Source organism: Nuphar pumila, chromosome 17 (assembly GCF_984573655.1).
Source record: "Nuphar pumila chromosome 17, dmNupPumi1.hap1.1, whole genome shotgun sequence".
Taxonomy (NCBI): domain Eukaryota; kingdom Viridiplantae; phylum Streptophyta; class Magnoliopsida; order Nymphaeales; family Nymphaeaceae; genus Nuphar; species Nuphar pumila.
This window is the reverse complement of record NC_143265.1, coordinates 59961188-59984208: the sequence shown is the minus strand read 5'-3', so window position 1 is coordinate 59984208 and position 23021 is coordinate 59961188. Positions and strand designations below refer to the sequence as shown.

General features: G+C 35.7%; 1 protein-coding gene across 6 annotated transcripts in view; it reads right to left on the bottom strand.

The window, feature by feature from the left end:
* LOC149812008 (uncharacterized) overlaps positions 1–23021 on the bottom strand; it is a 312037-nt gene that overhangs the window by 192163 nt on the left and 96853 nt on the right. The gene's annotated exons all lie outside the window — the stretch shown is intronic.

Below are 23021 nucleotides of genomic sequence, written 5' to 3'. Positions count from 1 at the left end.
AATTATCCCCCTGAATCAGAGCAAAAAAATAACTATATTAGACTGAAATAATTTTTTGACTAAGTTGTGAAAGGATTTGAAATTTTCAAATACTTTATTTTTATGCCTAAGAAAATAAATCAATGTGTACCAAGAATAGTCATCAACAAAGATCACGTAATAAGCAAAACCACCCTTAATCGTACATCTGAATGTATTAATTCAAGTGGTTTAGCAACGAAAAAAATTCTCGCTTGAAAGAAAATGGCCTTCATTTTTTCAAGAATGCATTCAGTGCAATCAAATTTTTCATTACAAAATTTTATCAAGTGAGGTACATTGGATAATTTAGATATGTTAGAATGACCTAGCCTTTGATGTCACAAAAATAATATCCAATCTTATACATTATAACAAAAAGTATTTTTAGGAATTATCAATCAATCTATGTAGTAGAGATCTCACTCTATATGGCCTTACCCAATCTTATACATTATAAAAAAAAGTATTTTTATGAATTATCAATCAATCTATGTAGTAGAGATCCCACTCTATATGGCCTTACCCAATCGGCATCTCGGACTGGAGATCCTGTACCAAACATTGGTCCGATGAAAAGGAGATTCTACAACCATGATCAACTATTTGAGAAACGGAAAGAAGATTTAGATTAAGTTTTGAAACAAATCTAATTTTAGGTATAGAAAAATTTGAAGATTTTTTTTAAAATCGTAATCCCTTTTATATCAAAAGAAGAGTCATCGGCGGTAAAAACATTAGATCTACTTGAATTACTTCACCGGAGTCCAAGAGCCAATAAATTTTACCTGAAGGAGAAAGAGAAGAGACAGTGGCACCCTTGATGGAAGAAGATGAACCTTTGAGAAGCTATTATAGGGCCTCCACTAGTTGGGACAATGACATAGTTCCAATGGATTTGGAATCTCTATTGGTTTCACTTTTATCCTTATGTGATGCATCTATGCTTACCGCTCTTTACTCATCATTTTCTTTAAATTCGGGACACTAAGGCATAATGTGCCTCGTTTTCCACAATCATGGCATATAATCTTCTTTCTCCCATCATCATTATGTTGCCTCCCAAAGTTGGGTCTTGTGAAGTCAGGCGGCTTGTAGGCATTAGTGTTGGTACAGGGTCTTTTTACGTCAACACATTATCTTTAGATTCCTTGGGCTCGATCTGTGAAAATTGCCCTAGATTGGCAGACTTTATCGAGAGAACCGAGAAGGAATGGAGGGGAAGAGGAGAGAGAGAGAACTCGGCTATGCTGGGAATCGGCAGCCAGAACCTTAGCTGCACTAATTCTTCATTAACATTAATAGGGTTTACAAACCTTTTTTTACATGGACAAAATTGTCATGTATAAGTAATATATATTAGATCCATATACAAACTCGTGTCGGATATGAATCCTCTACTGGATCCATATCCGATCCATATTCTAATACCCTCCCTCAAGTTGTGCATGGGAGTGAACCATGTGCAACTTGTTCTTCAAGTACCAAAAACGGTTACTAGTGAGGCCTTTTGTGAACATATCAGCGACTTGGTCTTCTGAAGATACATAAACCAGTTCAATCTCTTTGTTCGCTATCTTTTGTCTGATGAAATGTTGGTCAATTTCAATATGCTTAGTCCGACTGTGATAAACAGGATTGAATGCAATTTGTATAGCACTTCTATTATCACACATGAGAGTCGAACTTGAGATATTCTCTCCCATTTCAGTAAGTAAATGCCTAATCCAGGTTACTTCTGTTGTGGTAGCTGCCATAGATCTATACTCTGCCTCTGTGCTAGATCTCGCCACGGACTCCTGTTTTCTGCTACTCAGACAAGGTTTCTACCAATAAAAACACAGTATCCTGAAACAGACTTTCTCTCATCTGGGTCCCCTGCCCAGTCTGCATCTGTATAGGCCAATATGTCATGTTTTGGTGTTTCCCATAAAGATTGTACATATGTGAGACCATCACCCACCGTGTCTTTTAAGTAACGAAGAATGTGTTTGACGGCATCCATATGACCAGTTTTCGGTTCATGCATGAACTGAGATACTTGATTTACAGAATATACAATGTCTGGTCTAGTAAAAGTGAGGTACTGTAACATGCCCACTAAACTGCGATATTTGCCTGCGTCAGGATATAGTTCACCATCACAAAGACTGAGTTTTTGATTGACAACGATGGGTGTTGGCAGTGGTTTGCAATCTGTCATTCCTGCTTTGGCTAGAAGATCAAGAGTGTATTTGTGTTGAGTTAATAACATTTTTCCATCATGTCTGTCCACCTCTACACCAAAAAAATATCTTAGTTCCCCAAGATCTTTCATCTTGAACCATATACTTAGTAAAGCTTTAATTCGTTGAATATGATCTGGAGCATTACCAGTGATCACGATATCATCAACATATATAAGTAAGAAAACCATAGTGGTTTCATCCCTGTATATGAATAGAGAGTGATCCAGTTGAAAGCGAAAGAAACGATGGTTCTGAATCTCTAAGGAGAAGCTTTCAAACCATGACCTGGAGGCTTGTTTTAAACCATACAATGCTCTGGTTAACTTGCAGACATATTCTTTTGGGTCTTCCTCTGCATAACCTTGAGGTTGCTCCATGTAGACTTCTTCTTTCAGATCCCAATGAAAAAATGCATTTTTAACATCAAGCTTATAAAGGGTCCACCCATGTTCAATAGCAAGGTCAAGAATAATACGAATAGTTCCCATTTTCACCACTGGGTTGAATGTCTCATCATAATCCTGACCATATTCTTGAGTAAAACCTTTGGCAACAAGACGTGCCTTGAATCATTCAATGCTACCATCCGGTTTATATTTAATTTTATATACCCATTTTGAGCCAACAACATTTTTATTTGGGGGACGACCAACTATCTCCCATGTTTGACACTCATGAAGTGCCTCGATCTCCTCATTCACCACTCATGAAGTTCCTCGATCTCCTCATTCACCACTTCAATCCATTTGTTGGATTGAATGGCTTGACAAAACCCAAGTGGTTCCTCGTGTTTTTCAATCTTGGATATAAAGATCTGAAAATTCATAGAAAAACTATCATAACTCACCTATTTTTCAATAGGATGCCTTATCCTGCATAATCTTCTTGGTGCTTCTCTGTCGTTGGGCAATGCCACATGTTCTCCGGCAGGTACATTTGCTTGCTCTATGGGTCGCCTAGAATAGACATTTCCTTTGTATCTCAGACATTCTGTTTTCAATGCCTTATCTGATGCCGTCTCATCATGTATGCTTTTAGGATCCAAAGTAGTATGTTCTGCAGTGTGTGAAATAAGTTCAGCACTGAGCCGTGGATCATACCAATTAGCAGCTGTGTCAATATGTTCACGATTGTTTGTTTCATTTCCTAGAAAACTATTTTCATCAAAAACAACATTGTTGGAGATTTTGATCTTTTTACTGGCAGGATCATAGCACATGTAACCCTTGTGTTCATCTGCATAACCTACAAATTGACATATAGAGGCTTTGTCTTGAAATTTAGTTCTCATGGATTTATCGATATGTACATAACATCTGCATCCAAAAACTCATAACTCATCATAATCAGGATGTAGACCAAAGAGAACATAATAGGAAGACTGATTTTCAAGGATATGCATAAAGAGACGATTTATCACATGAGTGGCAGTATGGAAAGCTTCTGTCCAAAGACTAATAGACAAGTTGCAACCATGGATCATACTTATTGCACTTTCCACAATATGTCTGTGTTTGTGTTCAGCAATTCCATTTTGTTGTGTGCGGGCAAGAAACTCTACGATGTATCCCATTATCTTGGAGAAAATCTAAAAATTCTTTGGAGGAATACTCACCACCTCCATCACATTGGAGAGTTTGAATATTTTGGGAGAATTGAGTTTTAACATAGGCATGAAAGCGACGAAAAAGGAGAAAAACCTCTGATTTGTGCTTCATAAAGAATATCCAGGTAAAATGAGAGAAATTGTCAATAAATGATACATAATATTTACTTCCAGAAGATGAAGGATTAGGAGCTGGACCCCAAACATCAGAACATACCATCTCAAAAGGCATGGAAGCTCTTTTATTTATTTGATGAAAAGGAAGTGCATGACTTTTGCAGACCTGACAACTGGGACACATTGTGTCTTTCAACAAAGATGAAACAGACTCTGAAAGGAAACCATTGGACACTAATTTTTTAATAAAGACTTGACTACAATGACCAAGACAGGAATGACAAAGATCTGGCTTATTACATTTGGATATACTAAGAATGTTTTTAGAGACATGATTGGACTTGGGCTTCAAAACACTGGAGGCTGGATCTTCATTGAAGATGTACATGTTTCCACGTCGCTCTCCTTTAGCGAACATCTCCTTCGTTAAGATCATTGACAAAGATAGAAGTAGGAGTAAATTACACAGATGAATTTGTAGAGTCAACAAGCTTGGAAACAGAGACAATATTTTTCTTTATATTTGGTGCATGAACAACATCAGATAAAGGAATGGATGACTCAGACAAAGGAATGACAACGTTGCCTATGTTCGAAATAGGGTAGTGAGTCTCATCTCCAGTTACAATATTAGATTTACCAAAATAAGGAGTCAAAGTAGAGAACTTACCTGCATTGCCAGTGACATAAGCTACCGCCCCAGAGTCTACATACCAAATTTCATCATCATTCTGCTTCAAATTCAAGTTGGCCATAGCAGATAAGAGAAGATCCTTAGCATCATCACTGACCCGAAATGTACCTGCAGCTCCTAATGTAGCAACATTTCTATTGTTTTGCATTCTATTTTGATTTTATGGATTGAACCAGTAGTTGGCTTTGATGTAACCTCGTTTGTTACACAAGTAGCATATGGGAACATTCTTGGAAAAACTGACAGTGAAATTTGGTGTAGGTAGTAACCCACGTCCACCCTGGATTGAGGCTCCCCTGCCTTTGCCACGCCCTCCTCATGTACGATCAGCGATCATCCCTGTGGCAAGAACCTCATGTGTAGACGATTGTCCTGCTGAAGTATCAGACATGTTTTTCAGAGTCATTTCATACTGAAGGAATTTGGCACGTAATTCTTCAAAACTGGGTAATGTAGGCAAGCATAATAAAGAGGTGACAAGGACATGATACTCTGATCCCAGGGCATTTAGTGCCTGTTGCACCTTTTCTTTATCTAACACTAGATACCCAACAATGGCTAGTTGATCTGTGATGCTTTTGACTTGGTTTAAGAATTCAATAATGCTCATTGCCCCCTTTTTTAACATCTGGAATTCACGTTTAAGAAACAATACTTTGGCCTCTGATATCTGAGAGTAGGTCTGAGCTACAGCCTCCCACAATACTTTAGACGTGCAATCATCAGGAATGGAAATCAATACTCCTTGTGATAATGTGGAAGTGATGTATGCTACAAGGGCATGATCATGCTTCATCCAAGTAACAAACGCAAGGTTGCGAGTGATATTTGGCAATCCTCCGTCTTCTTTTGCTTCGGTTGTGATAAATTCTAGAGGTATTGAAATGGAGCCATCTAAGTGCCCTGAAAGGTCTTGACTTCAAATAAAATGAGCAATTTGTCTTTTCCAAGTCAAATAGTAGTTGGCGGTTCGCTTTTCCGAAACCAGCTGCCCCAGGAAATTAGAAGAAAGACCAGAATTGAATGAAGTATCCATTGGTAGACTTGTTGACAAAAATCGGAATTTGAACGGAAAACACTAGTGACTGAAACTGGATAAACTGACACAGCTATTGATTTATGATAGAAATCGGCCCAGAAAAAGCAATGTCACGACAAGATATATATATATATATATATATATATATATATATATATATATATATATATATATATATATATATATATATATATATATATATATATATATATATATGTGTGTGTGTGCGTGTGTGTGTGTGTGTGTGTGTTAAAAAAAACTTGACAGAAAATGAATAGGGATACGACAGCTGAAATTAAATACAATTTCAGAACTGTGTGATACTTCCAGTAGATCTGAAATAATATTCAGATGCGTGAGACAAATGGCAGAGCTTAGGCAGGTAAAAGGAACGGAACGAGAAAGAATTGTTTCTAGACCAAAGATTAAAAAAAAACGTGATATGAGAAAGAAGGTAGGGAACTCTGTTGTTACGTGATACAGGTGGAGAAGAAAAGGCAGGTCACGTGACTAGGCAGATCACGTGAAAGGCTAGAAGTCGGCTTTGGCTTCTGCGTGAAAGGAAGAAGGCAATAACGACAGTGGATCTGAATAGATTTCAGATCTGCGATAGGAGAACTCAGCAAGTGAACAGAAAAACATAACAAGAGGGGACGACAACAGATCTGAATATGTTTCAGATCTGCAATAGAGAAACTAAAAAAAAAACTGAAAAGAAATAAAATGCAGAAAAGGATGAGAATAGCGTGACCTGGGAAAGAAAAAGAATGCAGAAAAGGAAGAGAATAGCGTGACCTGTCGACGATGAGTGGAAGCCAACCTTTCACGTTGACGGAGCAAAGTTCTGACAACTTTTCATGCCCAGAAGTTGTGCCGCTCTGATACCATGTGAAAACTGCCCTAGATTGGCAAACTTTATCGAGAGAACCGAGAAGGAATGGAGGGAAAGAGGAGGAGAGAGAGAAGAACTTGGCTATGCTGGGAATTGGCAGCCAGAACCTTAGCTGCACTAATTCTTCATTAACATTAATAGGGTTTACAAACCTTTTTTTACATGGACAAAATTGTCCTGTATAAGTAATATATATTACATCCATATACAAACTCGTGTCGGATATGGATCCTCTACTGGATCCATATTCTAATACGATCATGGTCTTCAATCTAGTTTTTTCTAATACATACTTTGGTAACACTTCATGAAGGGGTAGAGGCTTATCTTTCTCACGACGTGTGATGGTGACCCTCACATGCTCAAATTCAGATCTACGACCTTGCATAAATTAAAAAAAATGTTCTTCTAAGAATTGTTTTTTCCTTAGACGAGCATCATTAGGTGTGTCCAAATAGACTCAAGTTTAGTCATTTGGTCCCGGTCCTTTTAAAGATCCATAGTATTCCTGTACACTTTTGTCACCTTATGTACGCTTATAGATCAGCATCTCTTTGGGTATATGTTTGCTTGATAAAAGTTCGAGCATCATCATCTCCTTCAAATTCTAAGATATTCTCGCAAGGTTCTTCACACATGCTTCCCATGAAGAGAGAGAGAGAGAGAGAAAAAAAAAAACTTTAGCATGGCCTACTTTTTATGCCTTATAAGTATTTTTATAATCCAAGAGAGCTTTATCTCTCATATTTTCTTTGAGGGTTTCCTCTTTAGTTGTACAATCTTCTCCCACAACAACCTTGGTAAAAATAGGTTGAGGTTCTGGCAGAGTTATTAAAAACGTGCCTCAAGGCGAGGGGCTTTATGCCTTGAAGCGCATGTACAAAGCGCAACAACCCTGAGGTGTGTGCCTCATACGCCTCGAGGCGAGGCGCGCCTCAAGCCGAGGCGTACATGCCTTGAATTTTTTAGTCAAATGAGGGTCAGAGCCCTCATTTGACCAAAAATTAGGGTTTTTTATGCAGTTTTAACTAAGCTGCTAGTAAAAAATCGGGTCTGATCCATAAGACATCGAGTCCCAAACATAATCCCAAAAAAAAATCTTTCGGGGGGGCGTTGCCTGCGCCGGAGGGAGCCCCCGGACCCCCCTTACTGCAAGGGCAAAAACTCTGAATCGGGTTCCACAACTCATCAGTTAGACCTATGTTAAAATGAGTGGGTCCAAACCTAAATTCGACTAAGTAAAACTATATCATGTCATATCAGATCAAGATTCGGGTTTAACTGGATTTTTATAAGAAAAACTATACCCAAATCCGATAAAATAAAAACATGCATTTTCTAATATATATATATATATATATATATATATATATATATATATATATATATATATATATATATATATATATATATATATATTAACATTTGGTTGTTAATGCTAAAATGCATTTTCTAATTATGACATGATATTGTTAATGCTAATATGCATTTTGTTGTTAATGTTAATTTTTTTTTAATGAATGCTCATGTTTTATTTCTTAGATACTTACATAGATCAAGTTGTTGCATTAATATTATTTTTACATGTTAATCTCATATTTTTTCAGTATTTATTTGAGATTTTTTATTTCTTGTTAGTTATTGCTTCATTAATAAAGAATTTTTTATTTATTTATAATTTTAGATATTTTTTATAGTTTTTTTAAGTTTTAAAAAAAAAAGCTGAGGCTTACGCTTTACGCCTCGCCTCAGATTTTGGTGGAGCGCCTCGCTATGCCTCGACGCTTTTCACAACACTGGGTTCTGGAGTAGAACCATCAACTAAGTGCCACAATTTCTTCCCCAAAAAGATTCTCTTTACCGCGGTGGCCCACGTGTTGTAGTTGGTCACATCAAATTTGATGGGAACAATGGTTACAACTCCCTTGTCGATGATAAAAGCAAAGAGAAAAGAAGAGAGAAAAAGAGAAGAAAAGAGGGAGATGGTAAAGGAAGATAAAGTCGAATGATGACACGCTTCAAGAAGCAACGAACCAATGCTCCCTCGATCTCATGATCCACCAAGCAATCTTCAAATACAAATTACAATCAAAGGGCATCATGGCTATGATACCATGTAATGAAAAAGAGAAACAATACAAGAGTGTGTCTCTTATGGGCTTACAAGAACACAAAAGCATAAAAAGACCACTTATGGGTCAATAGGAAAATACAAGCACGCCTCTTAGGGGCCAAAAACACAAGTAAAAATAATGTCCTTTATTTGAGCAAACATGCTTGAGAAAGCATAAAAGAATAGGGATAAGAGGTCCCCTTATATAGAGTACAAGAGGCCAAGGGAGCTCCGGCTATAAATGTGACTGTTGGAGGCTCCCAACGACTCTATGATCTAATGACCATAGAGCCCCTAGTCTATATGAAAATAATAATAATAAGAAAAAAATTATAAAATTGTCCCGAGAGGACAAGACCTTTTACAACTAGGTACATCATTATAAGTAAAATTGTCAATGTTTCAAAAAAAATTCAAGCTTGAAAAATATGGAATTTTAGATACATTTGGGTGTCCTAATCTTATATAGCATAAATCTAAATCCAATTTTTGGACATAAGAACAAAAAGTATTTTTGGGTATCTCCAAAAAATCCATGTAGTACAGGCTTCCTTCTCTATAGCATTCTCCAATCAGCTTCCCTGACTGGCGATCCTAAGGCCAACAACCATTTAATGAGAAGGAAACTTTACAACCATGGTTTGATATTTGAAAGATAGATAAGATGTTTAATTTCAATTTGGGAATACATGTAATTTTTTGAATTGAATTTTTTTTTCAAAATTCCCTATTCCTTTGATTTCAAGAGATATGCCATCAACAGTGAAAACATTTAGCACACTTGAGTTAGTACGACATTCAGATATAATATCAAAATTGGGAGTCATAAAAAACAATGCACCAGAATCAAGAAACCAGGAATACTTACTGGTATTGGAGCTAGATGAGACCGTGACTCCGATTGAAGGAGATAATCCTCTAAGGAGAGGTTGAAGTGCTTTCATCAATTGTGATAAGGATATAGTTCCAACAGATGTATCTTGAGAGTTGCTCTTTAGTTTCTTGAGGTGGACCAACCGAAACCACTTTTTTTCCTCCCTTTCCCTAACTTAGGACACAAGGGTTTAATGTGTCCTGATTCATGACAATAGTGACAAATGATTTTCCTTTTGATGTCATACTCATTGTTTTGTGTTTCAAAGTGAGGTGGCTTGGATGTGCAAGTATAGGTTCGCAGCCTAGATACGGCCAAGATGGATTCATCTTCATTCTTGAGTGAGTGCTTCTTCAACCTATTCTCCTCCATACTTAGTTTTTCGATAGTATCAACAATATAGGAAATCTTTCCGCTATAGAGAAGAACTGACTTGGTGGCTTCAAACTCGGGTTTTAATCTATTTATAAATTGGTAAAAATGCTCTTTATCTATTTACTTTTGTTGGGGTTCAATGTTCAAAGGGCAATGCGACTTTGGTTCAAGAAGGGTCAACTCTTCACAAAGTTCGGATAGAGCATTATACTATTCTCTAATGCTCAAACCCCCTTGGGTTATGGATCTAATTTTATCTTGTAAATTGTACACATTTGTAATATCTTTAAAGGAATATATATATTTTAGGTAGTCTCATGAATTATTAGCATGTTCAAATTTTGCAAGGCTAGAACATTCCTTAATGTCTACGCTATTGATAAGCCAAGACAATTTTTGTATGTCTCATTTTTCACTCTTTCCATTTTTTCTCATAGTCGGATATGGCCTTGGCTCTCTCATTCTCCAAAAGACCAACTTTCTTACTGTTCTCCACTTTAGTGAGGATAATTTTAAGCTCCGAATAAGATTCATCCACTAATCATCACAAACCCATGCCCCAAATATGGTGTTTCATGATTGAAGACCACATTACATAGCATCATTAAGTTTAATGAGCATGATGGTGACACTTTCCTTATCTTCTATTATTACAAAGAAGAAGAAAGGAAAGTGAGAGAGAGAAGAGGTGAGAAAGAGAGATAGATGTAAAGAATGAGCACATCCACTTGAGTCACCATGAACACTTTGAGGAGTGATCCACGAGCACCCAAACAAAGAGTCTAGCCAACGAACACATGAACACGAGGTTACCAATCACCAATAATCAAGAGCACTATGGCACGGGTACCATGTAATGAAATAAGAGTCTCTCAAGCACAAACAAAATGTCCACCAAAAGCCAAAATGGACAAGCACAAAGAGGTTACTATGGGCACACTCACAAAAGCCACAAAGGGCACACACAAATGAGAGCTCAAATATAAAAAATAATTATTTTATTAATCTCACAAGTATGCAAAATAGCATACATTCAAAGAGGGGATTCACCCCTTTATATACAAGCCAAGAGAGCCACATGTAGCCGTTGAAGCTAGTCCAATGGACAGATTTCTAGCCATTGGACTAGCTCCAACAGCTAGTCAACCTTGAGTTAACCAATGTAAGGAAACAAGTTCCTCCGACGATGTTCACCAAATCGTCAAAAGTGAACACTCAAAAAAGTTCCACCAAAAGAACACACAAAAAGCCACAAATGGGCTCACATACAAGACCCACCAAAGGTGTCTGAAACAACTGCAAAAAATATTATTTTATTGACTGAAATATGCAAAAAGCAATACATGAACGAGGGGGATCCACCCCTTTATATACACATTCCAAAGGGCCTCAATAGAGACGTTGGGAGAGGCCCAACGGCTCTAAATCAACGTCTCTTATTTTTTACTAGTCAACATTAGTTGACTAGTTAGAATTGAACCAAAAGGTAAAAAATAAAAATTCTAAACTTAGTTATTAATCTAGTTACATATATATATATATAACACTCCCTCAAACTTACGGTTGGATAACCGAAAGTTTGTGTAAAAAAAAGTAAAATCTAGGAACACCGAGAGGTTTGGTAAAGAAATTTGTCAACTGATATTCAGAAGTAGCATATGAAAGACCAATCGCGCCATGTAGATGTAAAAGTGTCGTCAAAAGAGACACTATAATCAAGACCCAAAGTTCTTGATAAAAAAATGTGTGCACAAGAACACAATAAGAACACTTAGAACACTCGTGCACGAAGGCACAACCCACGATGGCTCACAAATGCACTAAGGCATAAAAAGAATAAGAAAACTCTTATTAAAAATACTTGGGCTTTGACTCAAAGCCTTAAGAGTTATAAAGGGAGAACCCCTATTTATAACCAACATGAAGGGCCATGGAGGGGCTCCACTCATAGACATTGGAGCCCCTCCAACGGTCAACGTCTATTTGAGTGGGGCCCCCACGGTACCTTTTGGTACAAAAGCAAAAAGTAAAAAATAAAAAAGAAAGAAAAGAAAAGAAAAATAAAGATTACAATCACATTCACGAAAACGAATATGTAAAACTGTGGAAATAACTAAACTACCCCTATGGCTAAAATAAGGAAATATATATTTTATATAAAAGTGGATAGATACATATACATATATATCATATATGTATATGTATCATCCTTTATATATATAAAATATATAAGATTACAAGGTTTCGGTAATATAATTTAACACCCCCCCCCCTCAAACTTAGGGTAAGATGACCAAAAGTTTGCCAAGAAGAAAGTTGAAACGCGAAGCACACAACGTTTTGGTGAAGAAGTCTATCAACTGATATTCTGAAGTTACATGTGAAAGATCAATGACTTGTTTCAGATATGTTTCACGAACATAGTAACAGTCCATCTCAATGTGTTTGGTACGCTCATGAAATGTGTGATTTTTGGCAATATAAATTACACTTTTGTTATCACAGCAAAGTTTGGTGGGCCCTTCTACATTAATCCTCGTATCTTCTAATAGCTGATGAATCCACATAATTTCCAAAGTAGTCGTTGTCATGGCTCGATACTCAGCTTCGGTAATGACACTTTATGTTGCTTTTTACATCTTCACGATATCAATGAGTCTCTTAAAAACACACAAAAACCAGTGGTGGAGTGACGGTTATTTGGGTCACCTCCCCAATCAAAGTCAGTATAAACAATTAAATTCAATTTAGAAGAAGACGATAAGAATACTCCCTTATTTAATGATCCCTTTATGTATCTGATGATCCGCAAAACTGCACTCATATGAACGGATGTTGGTGCATGTTGAAATTGACTTACGGTATGAACTGCATGAGAAATGTCGGGTCTAGTAATACTTAGATACATTAACGATCCCACAAGTTGTCGGTAAGGAGTGTCATCATCAATTTTCATTTTGGTTCCCACTATAGCAGGAGTTTCACAAACTTTGTCATCTGTAATACCTGACCTGTCAAGAATCTGAGAAGCAAGCTTAGTTTGAGATAAAAAGTAACATCTACGAGAATATGCAAATTCAATCCCCAAGAAATATGTCAGAAATCCTAAGTCGGACATCTCAAATTTATCTTTTAAAATGGATTTTATGTTCCTAATTCCTTTAGAATCATTACCAGTTATTAACATATCATCAACATACAAGAGTAATATTACTATTCCCGTGTTAGATTTTTTGACAAACAAAGTTGTGTCAGTAAAGCATGAGAAAAAACCATTTTCTAGCATTACGGAGTTAAATCTATCATACCAAGCCTTAGGGGCTTGTTTAAGACCATAAAGAGTTTTTCGTAGACGAAGAACTTTTCCTTTAGGAGTCTCCATTCCTGGAGGAGCATCCATATATACTTATTCGTTTAGGTCGCCATTGAGAAAGCCATTTTTGACATTCATTTGATAGATGTTACATTTCTTGATAGATGCTATGGTGATGAGAAATCTGACAGTTACCATCCTTGCAACAGAAACAAAGGTTTCTTCATAGTCAATTTTGTATTCTTGACTATATCCCTTTGCTACTAAACAAGCTTTGTATCTTTCAAGAGATTCATCGCTCTTGGTTTTAACCTTAAAACCCCATCTACATCGTATGGTTTTCTTACCTTTCGGAAGATCTTGAAATTCCCAAGTCTTAGCCCTTCTTAAGGCTCCAAGTTCATTATCCATAGCTTCTATCTATTCATGACTTTTTCTAGCTTCCTCAAAATTTCTAAGATCTATATATGAGTGAATGGCATTGAGGCAGGCTCTATGTTTAGGTGAAAATGAATCATAAGAGATAAATCTAGAGGGAGTTTTCCTATTTCTCTCGGTTCTTCGCAGATTCTCCTCGTTTGAAGAGATAGTCCTACTAATTTCATCATATCTTTCAATTGCACTTCTAAAAGTGTTTTTGTCTCTATGAGCATATGTGATAGGAATCATAGGATCTCTACATGTTCTTTCATCGGTATGTTGATGAGGAGGTGAGTATAGTAAGATATTATTTTCCTCGGTCTCATTATCACTTGAGTCATTCTGAGTTGATTCATCATGACTAGTATCATCATTTCTGGATAGTAACTCAAACAGAAATGAATAATCCACATTTTCATCATGAGGTTCATGACTTTCAAAACCACTTAACATTTTTTCTAGAAAACTCACATTTCTCGATACATACAATTTGTCGTTTTTAACATCATAGCACCGAAACCCCTTTTGGGTTTCAAAATAACCAAGAAAAGCACATGTGATGGCTTTTGGGGAAAGCTTATCATTTTTTTCTGTAAGGACAAAACATTTACATCCAAAAACTCTTAATCTACTATAGTCAGGTTCTTGTGGGTATAATTTTTCAAAAGAGGAAATTTTATTCAAATTTTTAGATAGAAGCCTATTTATGAGATAGACAGATGTGAGAGCCGCCTCGGCCCAGAATTTTTTTGGAATGTTTTGTGAGATAAGCAGAGTTCGAGTTGTTTCAATAATATATTTATGTTTTCGTTCGGCTAATCCATTTTGTTGGGGTGTTTTTGGACAAGATTTTTTTATGGAAAATGTCATAACTTTCAAGATAACTCTTGAACTCATTTGAAAGATATTCTCCTCCAGAATCAGTTCTAAGAATTTTCAACTTTCCATTGAATTGGTTTAAAATCATCATATGATAAGTTTTGAAAGTTATAAAAACTTCATGTTTATGCTTAAGAAAATATATTCAACAATACCTAGTGTAATCGTCAACAAAGATCACATAATATGAAAATCCTCCTTTTGACAACACAAGTGTCAGGTCCTCATGCATCGGAATGAACGATTTAAAAAGGTCTTGTTGTAAACATGGATCTTTAATTGAAAGGTAAACGTTTTATTTTTCCAAGAGTGCATTCATTACATGTAAAATTACATTTACAAAGATGTTTAACAAAAGGTAAATAGAAAATTTTAACAATATTGGGATGTCCAAGTCTTTTATGCCACACATAAATGTCTCTATTTTGGACAACATTACAAAATCGATTCTTGAGAATTTGGAGGAAGTCGACATAGTATAGATCTCCTCTCCTAGAGACTTTCCCAATCAACCTCCCAGACTAACGATCCTGTATCCAACATTTATTAGATGAGAATTTTATATTACATCCATGATCCGAGAGTTGAGAGACCAAAAGCAAATTTAAGTTAAGTTTTGGTATGAATCTAATCTTTGGAATAAAAAAATCTTGTTTTTCAAAATTTTCAATTCCTTTAATTTCAAGAGATGTTTCATCCGCAGTTGAGACAAAGGATGGAGAGGAATTTTTTGAATATTCGGAAAGTGAACAAATGATTGGGGTCATATAAAATGATGCACCCGAATCTAAAAGCCAAGAGGTCATACCGGGAGGAGAAGAGGTTGACATGGCGGCTCCGAAAATTCCTTCTTTGAGAAGAGGTTGAAGAGCTTCCACAATTTGTTGTAGGAAGAGTGCTCCATTGAAAGAGGATGGTCGTTCTTTCGGTTGAGTTGTGGTAGCCATGGCTAGCAACTTCTTCCACTTTGGGCAAATTGGTTTGATGTGCCCCGGCTTTTTACAAAAGTGGCAAACTAGTTTGCTATAGTCTTTTTTTCCACTTTGCCCATTTCCTCCTTGATTTTGATTTTTAAAATGAGGAGGTTTGTAAGTTCTCAAATTGTTACCCGGTCTTGAAACGGTGTTTACTCCACTTTCTTCTTGATTAGAGGAGGTTGCAAGAATGCTTAAATTGTTTTTGCAAATGCCCATACGGGTTTCTTCCCCACTTAATTTGGTAATAACATCTTCAATGGAAGGAGACATGAAAGAAGATAGAAGAGAGGGCCAAATTTGTTCAAATTCGGGACTAAATCCATTTAGAAAGTTAAAGAAGTGATCTTCCTCTAATTGCTTATATCTAAGTTCAATAGCTTCGCCACTCTATTTGGGCTCAAGCATGGCAAGCTCATCCCAAATAGAGGATAATTCGACAAAGTATTCTCGAATAGATATCTCATTTTGTTGTAGGGTCAAAGCCCTCTTTTGAAGATAGTACTTGTGAGACAAGTCTCTTAAAGTATACATCTTCTCAAGATATTGTCAAGTTTCAGAGGCTTTCTTGAATTTGATGATCTTGGCATTGATCTTGGTTTCAACGTATGAGAAGATCCAAGATAGGAACTTGAAATTTCTCATTTCTCATTCCTCATGTTTCTTTGAATATTCTTCAAGAGCCTTTTGTCTCTCTTCACTTTCAAGAATTTTTATTTCTCCTTTTTCAACCATCGTAATTTTTTGTTCGGGTTCCGATATTGAACCTTGAACATATCCCCAAAGTTCATTTCCTTTGATATGGGATTCCATGTTTTTGGCCCAAACATGATAGTTTGAGTCATTGAGTTTAAACCCAAGGGAGAAGTGAGTCTTTTTCGTTCATTAGAGAGGAGAGAAGGTGAAAAAAATGTGTACCACACTAGAAATCTAGATCTTACTTGATGAAGAAGATTTCTAAAATATTGAAGGAAGGAACATATTCACACCAATCTCCAAAAACTTGAAGGCATGTTTTTCAAGGCACCCAAGAATGTGAAGAACCACACGATCTTCCTTCTTCAAACCTGGCTCTAATACCATGTAAAAGTGTCTTTAAAAGAGGCACTATAATCAAGACCCAAAGTTCTTGATAAAAAAGCGTGTGCACAAGAACACAATAAGAACACTTAGAATACTCGTGCACAAAGGCACAACCCACGATGGGAAACAAATGCACTAGGGAATAAAAAGAATAAGAAAACTCTTATTAAAAATACTTGGGCTTTGACCCAAAGCCTTAAAAGTTACAAGGGGAGAACCCCTATTTATAACCAACATGAAGGAGCCTTGGAGGGGCTCCACTCATAGACGTTGGAGGGGCCCAACGTCTATTTGAGTGGGCCCCCAAGGTACCTTTTGGTATAAAATAAAAAAGAAAGAAAAGAAAATAAAAATTAAGATTACAATCACATTCACGAAAATGAATGTGCGTAAAATTATGGAAATGACTAAACTACCCCTATGGCTAAAATAAGGAAATATATATATTTTATATATATATAAGTGGATAGATACATATACATATATATCATATATGTATATGTATCATCCTTTATATATATATAACATATATAAGATTACAAGGTTTTGGTAATATAATTTAACAGTAGATACTCCTCTCGAACATAGTTGTAGATCATCTTAATATGCTAGGTACGTTTATGAAAGGTCCGGTTGTTGGCGATGTAGATGGAACTTTTGTTGTCACAACATATTTTTTATGCTCCTAGAATCTGGACTCCCATGTCAGCCAGCAATCTTCTTAGCTGGGCCACTTCCATAGTGGTTGTAGTCATGGTTCGGTATTCTACTTCAGTTAAAGAAAAAGAGACCTTTTGTTGCTTCTTACATCTTTATAAAATCAACGAGTCATTTAAAAACACACAAAACCAATTATTGAATGTACGTTGGAATCACCTCCCCAATCAACATCAATATAAGCAACTAAATTTAATGATGAAGAAGCATACAATAAAAGTCCTCAAAAAACAGAAATTTTAATATATCTAATAACGCACAAAACTACTCTCATATGAACAGTGGTAGGAGCATGTTGAAACTGACTTGTTGTGTGAACTGCATGCGCAATGTCAAGTCTCGTAATTTAAAGATATAATTGTGCTCCGACAAGTTATCTGTATGGTGTTGGATTTTCAAGTGGTTCCCAATCATCAATCTTCATTTTGACATTTACAACTTTGAGAGTATCAACATTTTTATCATCTGAGATATCAGGCCTGGCAACAATATCCAATACAAATTTAGATTAAGTCAGCAAATAACCTCTAGAAGAATAAGCAACTTCTATACCAAGAAAACAACTTTTTTATCATCCGAGATATCAGGCCTAGCAACAATATCCAACGCAAATTTAGATTGAGTCAGCAAATAACTTCTAGAACAATAAGAAACTTTTATACCAAGAAAATACTTTAAAAACCTCAAATCAGTCATTTCAAAATGTGTTTTGAGAAGTCTTTTAATATTTTCAACTCTTTGTTTGTCACTTGATCATATCGTCCACATAAAGAAGGAGAATAATAAACAAGATTAAAATCCAACATCAAGTATATCTTGACTAAACTTGTCATACCAAGCCTTTTAGGTTATTTAAGGTCATACAGAGCCTTATCTAAACAAAGAGCCTTTCCCTTAAGAAAAATTATACCAGGCGGTGCCTCCACATAGACTTATTCAACCAATTTACCATTAAGAAACACATTCTTAACATCTATTTAGTATATAGGCCGTTTCTTCACAGAGGCAAGGGTTACTACGGTTCTAACTATGGTCATCCTAGCAACAGATGCAAAGGTTTTCTCATAATATATTTCATACTCTTAGAAGTATCCCTTGGCAACTAACCTAGCTTTGTACTTTTCAAGGGTTTCATCACTCTTGGTTTTTATCTTATAGACCCATCGACAACTTATGGATTTCTTTCCTAGGAGAATATCTTGGATAGTCCAAGTATTCGCCTTTTCCAAAGCATTTAATTCTCACATCATGGCTTCTACCCATTTAGAATGTTTATTTGCTTTAGCATAGTTTGAGGGTTTTATATAGGAATGTATCAATGCAGTGTAAGCTTGATACTTAGGTGAAAAGGACTCATAGGACACAAATTTTCTAGGGGGGTTTGATACTATCGGTGACCTTCTAGTTTGTGTTTCTACATGTTTTTCATTAGTATATTTTTCAAGGGTGCATGGATGTTCAAAACTATTACGCATAGAATATTGAATACAGTTCAGAATCTCATAGTCATGGGATTCTTCTTCATCCACCATATCATTTCTGATATCCTGATCTTTGTCAAGATCAGCTTCACAATCACCAATCTTTGGAATTAGATCCAACTGAAAAGAATACTCAGTTACGTCCTTAGGATTTTTAAAGCCAATTTTTTTTTCTTTTTTCTAAGAAAGACACATTTCTTGAAACATATAATTACTTATTTTTAAAATCAAAACCTCTATAGCCCTTTTTATTACTTGCATATCTCAAAAAGGCACAAGGAATAGCACGAGGAAAAAGTTGATCATTTTTTTATCAATGAATACAAAACATTTGCATCCAAAAACCCTAAGTCTAGGATAATCAGGAGTAAGTTTAAAAGGTTTTTCTATTGGTGATATATTTTTCAAGATAACAATGCATTCTGTTAATACGATAAACTGCAGTCAAAGTGCCTATGTTTTCTCTTGGTTTCTATGATGTGCACTTGATTAGGCACTTGATTTGAGATAAGCAATGTTTTTGTGGTTTCTATGATGTGCCTATGTTTTCTCTCGGGCATGCCATTTTGTTGTAGAGTATAGGGACAAGATTTTTAATACGTAATACCATTTGATTTCAGGTAATCTTTAAAATCTTTTGATAAAAAATTTCTCCCTGAATCGGTGCAAAAGATAAAAATATCTTTTTGAAATTTATTTTTGACCAATTTGTGAAATATTTGAAGGTATGAAAAAACTTCGTATTTATGTTTGAGAAAATAAATCGACGTGTGTAGTAAAATCATCAACAAAGATTACATAATATACAAACCCACCCTTAGATACAACAGGTGTTGGGCCCCAAACATCCGAATACACTAACTCAAACGGTTGTGTAGAGACAAAAGTTCTTTCTTGGAATGGCAATTTTTTCATCTTGCCAAGAATACAATCTTCACATGTAAAATTTTCAAAATTACAATTTTTTTCATATTTGGAAAGTGCTAGATTTTGGATACATTAGGATGGCCAAGTCTTTTATGCCATAAATCCAAATTCACTTTTTGAACATTATAAACAAAAGGCATTTTTGGATATTTTCAAAAAATCCATATAGTATAAACATCATTCCCTATGGCCTTCCCCAATTAGCTTTCCTAACTGGCGAGTCTACATTCGACATCCAATAAAAAAGAAGGAAACATTGTACCCATAGTCAGATAATTGAGAGACAAATAAAAGATTTAGGTTTAACTTGAGAATATATCTAATTTTTGGAATAGAAAAACCTTTTGAAATATTTTCAAAAATTCATATTCTCTTTATCTCAAGGGATGTTCCATCAGCAGTAAAAACATTTGATTTGCTTGAGTTATGACTTTCGGATAAGATATTACTATTTGGTGTCATATGAAATAAGGCACCTGAGCTAAGAAGCCAAAGAGTCTTACCAAGGTCAAAGATGCCATCAGAAGAGATTGCGGCTCCGATAGATGAAGCTTCTTTGAGTATAGATATGCTGCCAATGTTTGCTTCTTGGGTAGCTTTGAGCTCACTTGACTCTTGTGAAACTGATGCTACCATCTTCACATAGGGTCTTTTTAGTTTAAGACAATATGTCTTGACATTTCCCTGTTCAAGATAATAATAACAAATAATTTTTTTCTTCTCAAACTCATTGCCTTGTTTTCCATAGTTATTATTATTTGATCTCCCATGATGTGGTGGTTTGTAAGTATGGACATAGTTTACCGGCTTAGATACGGCTAGGACCGAATCATCATCTTCTCTAGATGTCTTCTTTTTAGTCTATTTTCCTCCATACTTAGCTCTTCAATAGTATCTTCAATAGAGGAAACTTTTCCTCTATGAAGAAGAGTCGATTTGGTAGACTCAAACTTTGGTCTTAGACTATTGATGAATTGATAAAAATGCTCTGCATCAATTTGTCTTTGACAGAGTTCTATGTTTTTGGGACAATGCCATTGTGGTTTAAGAAGAGTCAACTCATTCCAAAGGTCAGACAACTCACTAAAGTATTCTCTAATACTTTTTTCTCCTTTAGTCATAGTGTATACTTTGTCTTGTAAATTGCAAATGTGGGCAATATCTTTAAGACAATATATTCTCTTGAGATATTCGCATGCTTTATTTGCACATTTAAACTTAGATAGACTTGAGCACTTCTTGATATCAACACTACTAATGAGCTAAGACATAATCTTGGCATAACCCATTCTCCATTCTTTCATTTTTTTCTCATATGTGGTCATAGCCTTGGTCTTTTTCGCCTTCGTAAGAGGTGCCTTTTTTTCTCCTTCTATCGTAGTAAAGATTAGTTTGGGTTTCAAATCCAACCTTTCCACTAATCTCCACAACCCTTTCCCCGATATGAAATGCTTCATGATTGAAGCTCATGTCACAAAGTTTGTGTCGTTACGTTTGATGGGTTTTAGGGTTGTAATGAAGTATGCAGAATTCCAAGAACAAAGTCTAAAAGCACAAACAAGTCCAAGAGTGGACAATTACAAAGGCACAATACAAACACAAGAGTGCATAAGCAAAAGTCTATTATGGGACAATACAAAGTGCCTACAAAGGGCAACACCAACAAGTAAAAGAAAGTGATTTTATTAATAACATGCTTAAAAGCATTGAGACAAATAGGGGGAACACCTCCCCTATTTATATACAACAAACAAAAGGGAGGGCATTGGGAGCTCACTTCATAGACACGTTGGGGAGCTCCCAACTACTCTATAGAGTGGGGCCCCCAATGGCATGGAAATAAATAAATAAATAAAAGAAAAAGGAAAATAGGAAAAATAAAAATATAGTTGTTTCTAATAAACAACTATAATTGCATGTAAAAAAATAAAAATGCCCTTGTTGAGCAAACTAATACAATACAGATATATATATATATATATATATATATATATATATATATATATATATATATATTAACACTCCCCCTTGAACTTACGGAAAAATGACCGAAAGTTTGCTAAGAAGAAAATAAAAGCGAGGAGCAGGAAGAGTTTTGGTGAATAAATCTACCAAATGGTACTCCGATGTGACATATGGCAACGTAATAGTTCCTTTCAGATATTCATCGCGTACATAGTGGCAATCCATCTCAATATGTTTGGCTCGCTCATGGAAGGTGTGGTTGCTAGTAAATACAGATTGCACTCTTATTGTCGCAACACATCTTTGAAGGTGTTGAGATGATTATTATCATATCACTGAAAAGACTTTTAAGCCACACAAGCTTATGAAGTAGAGATCTCCCCTCCTATGGCCTTGCCTAATCTGCTTCTCAGACCGGAGATTCTGCAGGGAGCAACCTTTAGATGAGAAGAAGATTTCACATCCATGATCGAAAATTTGTGACGGAAAGAAGGTTTAGATTTAGTTGAGGAACAATCCTAACTTTTGGCACAAAAAAACTTTAAAAGGAATTTAAAGTTTCAGTACTTTTAATTTGCAAAAATGTTTCATCGACAGTTGAAACATAGGAAGTTTTTGAGTTAGTGCATAAATCGAATAGACCATTCTCATAAGGTGTCATATGAAAGGAGGCACCTGAATCAAGGATCCAAGAAGACATACCTGAAGGAGAAGATGAGAATATCATGGCACCCGATGCAAATGAAGATTTGAATAACATTTGAACTGCCTCCGATAATTGAGCAAGTGAAAAAGAATTTTTTTTCTTTGATTGGTTCTTCCTTCCTCGGTGTGGTTTTTTCAATGGAAGCCACTTTGTTCCTTGGGCTGTCATATAACTTGTGACAATTGAGTCATATATGACCCGTTTCATGACAATGATGACAAATAGACTTCTTGTATCCACCATTATAGCTATTTTGCCTCCCAAAGTGTGGAGGCTTGTAAGTTTTTACATGATTGTCGGGTTTAGACAAGGCTAACACTTTGTAACGCCCCGAAATTTAACCCAAATTTTTAGGGATTTTTTTTTTTCAAGCGGAAACAACTAATAATTCTCGGGTTAAGCATTTCAGAACGATACAGAAAGATAAAAGCAAACCACACCATTTATTTTCCATTTCAATAATAATAAAATCCAACATCAGAGTTTTCAAAAAAAAAATCTCAATATGAAAGAAAGCAGAACCGCCAGGGAACAAATAGATCAGGTCTTGGTCAGCGCCTCATCCCGCATCGCTCATAGAACTACTCTTCTCTTGAAAAT